This window comes from Vicia villosa, linkage group LG2, assembly GCF_029867415.1.
Source record: "Vicia villosa cultivar HV-30 ecotype Madison, WI linkage group LG2, Vvil1.0, whole genome shotgun sequence".
Lineage (NCBI taxonomy): Eukaryota > Viridiplantae > Streptophyta > Magnoliopsida > Fabales > Fabaceae > Vicia > Vicia villosa.
In genome coordinates this window covers 103,480,020-103,488,725 of record NC_081181.1, presented here as the reverse complement: position 1 = coordinate 103,488,725, position 8,706 = coordinate 103,480,020, and the positions used below count along the sequence as shown (strand labels likewise).

The following is an 8,706-nucleotide window of genomic DNA, read 5'->3' as shown; positions in this document are numbered from 1 at the left end:
CATTCACTTTTAGACTAGAAAACATGGCAAAATGATTCAAGATATCAGAAATGATTCATACCTACGAGTTATAAACCTTTGCAAAAAGAAGAACATTATCAACAAAAAATAAATACGATAAAGGGGGTCCATTACGAGATAACCTGACAGATTTTGAATGACATGTTTTAATCAACTTTAATTAGATAGACAATATAATAAATTTTAATATGTATAGAAAATATTAACAAATTTACAAATTAATAAAAATAATACGAAATTTAATTTGATAAAAATAGTAATACAAAAATATTAGTTATATTTATTTAAGTAGGTTGGCCTAACAGAATCAAAAAGTTTTTTAATGGCATTATAATCTAATATATTTAACTAAATAAGTTTTTAATTTTTTTAGCATTCTCTATTTAAAAAACATATTACCTGGCATGAACATATGTAGATTAGGTCGTAGACTCCTATTGGTCGGCATGGCATATTCCAACTGTTACCAACCACTTGAGAATTGTGCATTGTTGGTTAGGCAGTGGGTTGGATCTATCTTTGGCATAATTGTTGAGCTTTTTTCTTAATTGGGAGAAAATCAAATGCAGGATGGTGAGGATATATGATGTAGTAATATGGTTAGCAACGGTGTGGAGCTTATGATTGATGCGTAATGCCATAATTTTCAAAGATTCAGCTTCCAATTTTGATGAAAGCATTTCGGTTATAGTTCTTAGGTCTTGGTGTTGGTTGAGTTCCTTTTGTACTATTATAGAAGGTTGTAATGGTTCGGTTTGGAATACTCTACATATCCTATGTTTTAGGAAGTTGGGGTTTTCCGGTTTGTAGCTTTGGGCGGAGTATCCCTTATATTCCCTTTTAATATATCATTGCCTATTAAAAAACCCAACCACTTGAGAATGTTATACTAAATCTTGCCAAAGAAGTCATGCTCAAAAAGCAAATTATCATAACTTTCTTATTTTTCGCAGCTGTCTAAGCATAACAAAGCATTGAATATTGAAAGACAATGCCAAGTCAAGTTGTCTTTGTTGTTATCCTATTTTATAAGAGTCTCTATGCAAATAAATAAAATTTTAAAAAATTCGTTTTGTTCTAGACAAATTCCTTGTGAGCCATAGGACCGGCCTACACAATAGTCAGATCACGATAAAACTCTTTGATGAAGTACCTATCATTCAAAACAAGTTTCCAACCCTCAATTATCAACAATGTTAACCTAATTTTATTTATTAAAAAACACAAAATTCTACCACATGTCCTTCATTCCAAGCAAAGAGACCTCACACCACCTCCAATTCAACCCAACAACACCCCAACCTTATATACACTTTTTAGCGACCAAAACATTATGGTCTTTAGCTAAATCAAATAAACATGTAAATCTAAGATAATGGGACTTGGCCTTAAGCCAGAGATCATGTCAACATAAAATGTTTTCTCTATCTCCCACCACTCTCATCAAGATACCATCAAACCAACTACCAATACTTAACCTAACCCCTCCTCTAACATCATTCAAATACTTCTACCACACTGATACTTGACTACCACCACTTTGAACACCCCATCCTATAAGTTGTTGGGTGATAATATGAGAATTCAACGGTCTAAAATGGGGTTTAGAAGGAGGTTGAATGAAACTCCTTTTAAATTTTTTGTCCGATTTAAGAAAAATGTTTATTTCAAAAATCAAAAATCAAAAATTTATTTGCATAACATAAAAACGTGCATACAAAAATATATGCTTTCGGACTTAATATATATAATACTCAATCAGTATGCAAAATAGAAATTAGATAACAAAAAGTAACCAAAGCAACCATTATGTTTATTGGATTTCAATTGAGTTACACGAAATATGTAATGAAAATAAATTCAATAGAATAAGAAAATTAATTTTACAATGTACAAGTTTTATCAACAACAAGAGCGTTTCAAACTCTCAATCTTACAAAACCTAAACTTATCAATGAAATCGTTATTAATACAATAAACCTTGACCACATGCAATTCTAAGAAAACAACAAACTAACGTGTAAACTATACATAAAATTGAAAAGATATGGTTAAAGAATATTGCACCAAGATTTATATTGGTTCAACGCTTTCGTCCTTGCTTGCATCTAATCTAGTCTCCAATAGATGTCCATTGAAAATTTATTTCTTCCACTATGATTATGACAAATTTTTACAGAGTTATTTTGTACAATCACAATTAATGTAACGGTGAAAATAAAAATCTTAGGTCTGAAATCCTTGTTGAATTCGTCTTAAATCTTCCAGGTCCAAAAATGTTGCTCCAAGCATATATTCTGCAGTGATCTTTACTTAATCACACTAGTATCTTGAGCCTTAGTTTGTTTGAAGATGGAAAAACTTCAACTTTGTCTATAGGCTTTCGCATAGCTCTACCGAAGTAATTATGGAGAAAAGAATTTCCTTCTTTTCTGATGGATTTGTCATCCTTACCTCAATCATACACACAAATTTTAACTCGTGAAATCCTCAAGAAATCTTCAAAGAAAACATTAATCACAATAACGATCCTCTTCATAGATCTCACACTCTACTATGAGAGTTAGATCCAAACGACAATGGATGATGCAAGAGATTAAAGATGAAGAGATTTTGTTTGGAAAGCTCAAAACAAGATTCAAAACCTTTTGAAAATTTTGAGAAATGTGTGTCGTGAGCTCAAATGCTTATGAATAATAATGTTGTATCTCTTAAATTTATAAATGTAATTTTTTTAAAAATTAATTTTGTCATTCAAAAAAAAAATAGAAGCACAACTTATTGCTCGTTTGCCTTCTATATTTGTATAAAAAATTATAAATACAAAATTGTTGGCTAGAAAAAAAATGATTTCACCAAAACTAAATATTATCAATTACTCCCTCCGTATCACAATAAGTGTCCTCTTTGAAATTTTCACATTTTTAATTGTATTGATTTCAATTATAAAATAAATATCATTTACTAAAATAATCTTATTAATAATAATTAATTGAGTCGTTACAGGATTTAAAATACAATAAATAAAGAAAAATTAGTGAAAAGAAATAATAAATATTACATTATTATTCTAAATAGATAAATAATTTGAAATAAAAAAAAAAGGAAAGACCATCTTGTGAGAGGGTATATCTTTTTTGTCCTTTTTTTGGATCTAAATTATTCTAGTCATTTCCAAAAGTCAAAACCTATTAGTTACACATTGAAGAGGACCCTTCTTACAACCTGCGAAGTGATCAAGGTTTGGCACACTTCACTTCTGTCTGTCTCGTAATCCAACTATTTCACTTCATGATCTCGGCATCATGGAATCAGTTATCACCTCCAACAAGACTCCATTATTAACATTGGAAGAATGGAACGGTTCATCCCCCACTAAGCTCTCCAAGACTTTCACCATCAAAGCCTCTTCTTCCTCTTTCTCCATACATAGATCTGGTGCCCGCTTTACCCATGTTTGGAGACGCTTTCTTCAAGCATTTATTCCTGAGGCAAGCTTCTATATCATAACTATCGTCGATTGTAACTACTATATTACTATGTGATTGTTGAAAGGGTTTCTCTTTCAGGGTTTTCCAAGCAGTGTTACTCCGGATTATGTTCCTTTTCAAATTTGGGATTTATTGCAGGTAACTATTCAATTATGAATTATTTCACCAAAACTATGTTTTGTTGTTGATTTTGAGTTAATTATAGATTGGTTATTGCAGGGACTTTCAACATATATAAGGACCATGCTTTCTACCCAGGTAAGGCGTTATATGTAGTAGTAATGCAAAAGTTTGAGTAGTGAATGAGTTGTTAACAAAATCCCTTTCAGGCTCTCTTGAGTGCTATTGGAGTTGGTGAGAAATCAGCTACTGTCCTTGGTGCCACTTTTCAGGTATCATCTAGTTATATTCTACATTTGAAGGTGTGTCTGGTGTTCAACACGTGTTGCTCGGTGTGTCTGGTGTTCAACACGTGTTGCTCGGTGTGTAACACGTGTTGTCTGGTGATTTGAATCACATTTGATTTTAAATTTTTTTTGATTCACATGATTCAAATCAAATACCAAATGATTCGAGTTAAAAAGTACCATGGTTTGAATCACACAATTTCCTAATTCGAATCAAGGTGACATAACTAAAGTGTTTGATTTGAATCATAACATGTCTAGTTCGAATCAAGATTCACAAAAACTTTAATTTAAGTATTCTAACTTGTGATTAAAGTTACACTCAACATCTTGACTTACATCAAATTGCATAGACTAAAAATATACATTATCGTATATGTCCAAATATAATACATTAAAGGGATTTTGTAACAAAAAAAAGATTTCAGCACAACAACAAAAGTAAGTTAATCCCCAAAAGTGAATGTTGCTCGATGATTTCAGCTTCTGTGAGTTTCTGAGAAGAACCATGTAAGAATGAAAAGAAAAATAAGAAGCCATTGCTGAGAGGATGAAGATGATGAAGAAAAAACAATAGAAGATTCAGAAACTATGTGGTTGCATTCAATTTTTATTTTCAAATTATTTTTCAATTTTTATTTTACGGTGGAGCTTCGGGAGTGAAGCCTCAAGTTGTTCGTATTTTTTTGTTTTATTTAATTCATACATTTTTGTTATAATAAAATAAGTATGAAGTGTTATTTTCATACAAATTTAATACAATTTAATTCATACATTATTAATTTAACAATCAAATCATTATGCAATTCTTGTTGTATCTACTCATTTAAAAATATCTAAATAGTAAAATATGTATGTTCAACAGTAATAACAAACTTTTATGTGATATTGTATCACAAAAAAAAAAAAACTATGTGATATTTATTAGTCTTTCTAAAATTTTACATGTACCATATTTATAACCATGTCTTTTACATTCTCTTTTTTAATTTATAATTTTCTCACCCTTCTTCTATTGTAACATGTGTGTTACTTTTGTATTGATGTTAATGTAGTTTACTTAGCTAATAAAATAGACTTTTTTTATTAAAATAATTAAGTTTTTTGACACAGTTTTTTAAATAATCATATTTTTCAATTAATTTCCAAAGTATTATGTTTAAAAAAGAATTTGCAACGCATATAAATGCTGATTCAATGAAAAAAAATATGGTTATTTGAGAAATTTTATTGGAAAACTTTGGTTATTTTGATAAAATAGTTAATAAACTATATAATTATATAACTCGTTAATGAACTAAAAATAAAAATATGTCATAGTTTTATTTTTATGATCATATACCACAGTTGTGAATTATTTATATTATGATATAATTTTAATATGATTTAATTCATTCAAATAGTATTTAATGACAATATAATTTATTTTTATATATATTATTACATATCTCACCACTTAGCTATATTAAAATTTTTAAATTAAAAAATATTTTTTATAAATTAAAGATGTAAGTAATTTGTAAAAAAACCACAAATACTTCTTTAGAATTTAATTTATTAGTATTATTTTTTGATATAAAAACATTCATACTAATATATTTTAAACTATAATTATTATAAGTATTAATTAAATAAAATTCACAAATTATATTTTTTAAGCTAGAGAGAAATGATAATGCTTTCTGTACGAAAGCAAATGTAAAAAAAATATAGCTGAAAAAGAAAGAGATTTTCATTTTAATTAATAAATGAAAAAGTTATTATTCAAAAAAATGGGAGTTAAAACATTCAAATTGAATAGTTAAATAATATATTTTTTTAATTAGGAGATTAAGGTGAAATCCTCCATGAACAGCTTTCGGTGACGGCAATAGAGAAAGTTTTATGCCAAATCTTTTGCAAACAACTTTTATTGATGGAGTTTGTTTACTCGTTGAAGGCGAAAGATTGTATTTAAACTTTAACATGATTGAATTCTTAATACAAAACACTATGGCATAATTTCTTTATAAATATATATTATCGTTTGAACTTAAATTTTATCTAATTACACTAATATTCTATGACTAATTATAAATTTTAATTACTCCATACAATTCACTTTTTGATTTAACGCACTATTATAATACATTTGTAATTTTTTTAAGTTGATCATTCTCATTATATGGGTAGACATGTATTTTGAGATACTCATACATTTAATGTATTATATTTGGACATATACGATAATGTATGTTTTTAGTCTATGCAATTTGATGTAAGTCAAGATGTTGAGTGTAACTTTAATCACAAGTTAGAATACTTAAATTAAAGTTTTTGTGAATCTTGATTCGAACTAGACATGTTATGATTCAAATCAAACACTTTAGTTATGTCACCTTGATTCGAATTAGGAAATTGTGTGATTCAAACCATGGTACTTTTTAACTCGAATCATTTAGTATTTGATTTAAATCATGTGAATCAAAATTTTTTTTAAAATCAAATGTGTTTCAAATCATGCTTTAGTGTGACTCAAATCACATACATATAACATGATTCAAATTAAAATAACAAATTCTTCACTTACTACCTTTGATTCAAATCATTCTTTCTTTGATTCAAATCTTATTGTCTTTCTTTCATCTTTTTTTTTAGCCCAAATCTCATACACCTATTTAACCAATTAGTGTCTCTTCTAAAAAGTATTTTATGAGAGTAATCATTTTTCAATAATCATTATTGAAGTTTAGTTGAGAGTGATCAAGATATTTATCAAGAACCAAATACTCTTTTTATCAAGATTTTTGAGAGAAGTCATGGGAGTTTCTTCATTCACACAAATTATATACTTGATTCAACCTTGTGAAAAGCTTCATAGAGTGTTGGTGTTGTAAAAATTTATAGTTGTATTGCGTGAGATCTTTTAAATACCATTCATCATCTTCCACCTTATATCAAAAGCTAACATTGTGGTACTCAATTTCAAACATTAAGTGTGAGAGGTAGATTAAAGGTGTATTAACTATTCTCCATTGAATCCTTTATTTAACTGAAATATCTATTACGTTAATTGTTAGTATTTTCACTCATTACCTTCCTTTTTGAAGTGAGAATTATATCTCAATACACTTAAGTTAATTGTTAGATCATTTAAAGTAATGTCTAATATGGAACAAAAAAATTCATTTATACGATTATTTTAATACTATTGAGTTTATATCATCATTGTTCATTTTATAATTGATCAATTCATTTTAACTTTTTATATGCATTTAAATACATTTTTTATTGTATCAAATAAATTGACTCGTGCTAACACCCAAAAATCTTATTAGCTTCAATTAAAATGTCTAACTAGACAAGTAACTCAACACATGTGGACAATTAGGGCAACTTCAATGAGAGTTATTTTGAGTCAGTCCTCCACTTGGTATTGAAAAAAAGTCAACATTTTTTGCTTTAGAGTAGGGATGGCAAAAGTGAGGGTATCCACAAAAATACACACATCAGATAGGGTAATAACCCGCAAAAATAGGTACGGGCACGGGTAATTATCCATTAAAATATGCGGGTATGGGTGCGGACACATGTACTTTACTATCCATGCCGCCCCATATATGTGTTTCTAGGCTGATCATTTGCCTTGTTATTGTTTTTCTTTGGAGACCAATAACTCTCCTCAAGACTAAAGGGTTTATTGACTCAATTTCATCTGTTGGTCTTAGTTTTGGGTTATTTGTTGGCAGAATGATAAGAAGGGGACTAAAATCCTAAAAAACAAAATAGAGGAAAAAATAGTGCAGGAAAATAATAAAAGCACAACATAATTGTTAACCCAGTTTGGTCTAACTGCCTAATCTGGAGGCTACCAAGCCAGGAAGAAGATTCCACTACCAGTAGTACCATTTTATGTAAATAACCTCTGGTTTTCACATAAACAACCTCTGGTTTACCTAGTCACTACCCAATGCAACCTTTATCTTAGAACTCCATTTAAGACAAGAGAACCTCTGCTCACTCCCTAGTGATACCTAACTGTTACAACCTTGTAACATCTATTTAAAAAATCAACAAGGAAAAAAACTTACTTGATCTTTGCTTAACAACTTTGATCAAGAGACAAATCTCTCAACTCTTACCTAAAGGATTCAAGTGAGAACAATACTTCTCTCACCTACAGGTTTTGAGAAGAACATGACAGCCATCCTACAACTCGGGTGGTCTACCTTAACAAACCCTAATGTTTACATCTTTTCAATACTCGGCTTGCTTGCTTATAAACTAGGTTACAAAGCTTTCTATTTATAACCTATTCCCAACTTGACTTGGGCTTACAATCACAGCTATATTTGCTGTTACAAATCAGCAGAATTTTTCTGCTAAAAGAAAGGTCTTTAATCATAAGTTTCCTAAATTGTCTCCACAATTAGAAACTACACAATCTTCAATATTCTGACTTGATTCTTTTGACCTTTAAATCTGCGCCAAATAGGATTACATAATATTCCATGGAATATTCTGCATCTGTTAATTACATATTGAATCTTCACATTCCAACTTCAGCAGGCGCAATATCACATAAGACATGATGTCACAGAACATGTCTTAACATTCCATAGAACATCTTGTTGTTGTACCTGTTCTGTATTTGTTTATATTTGCAAGTTCTATAGATCCTATTACATATTGCTGCTACTATGTTTTAGCTAAACATAAATGCCAATCACATAAATCAATGCATTAACAATATCCCCCTTTGGCTTATTTTGGCTAAAACTTATACATTCAATTGCAGCAAAACAACA

The 8,706-nt window shown here is 29.2% G+C and overlaps 1 long non-coding RNA gene across 1 annotated transcript; it reads left to right on the top strand.

The window, feature by feature from the left end:
* Positions 1–3,211: 3,211 nt before the first annotated feature.
* LOC131646552 (uncharacterized) lies at positions 3,212–3,904 on the top strand. The gene is made up of 3 exons (XR_009297520.1): positions 3,212–3,650; positions 3,732–3,770; positions 3,842–3,904. It is a non-coding gene; the product is annotated as an uncharacterized LOC131646552 (long non-coding RNA).
* The last annotated feature ends 4,802 nt before the right edge of the window (positions 3,905–8,706 follow it).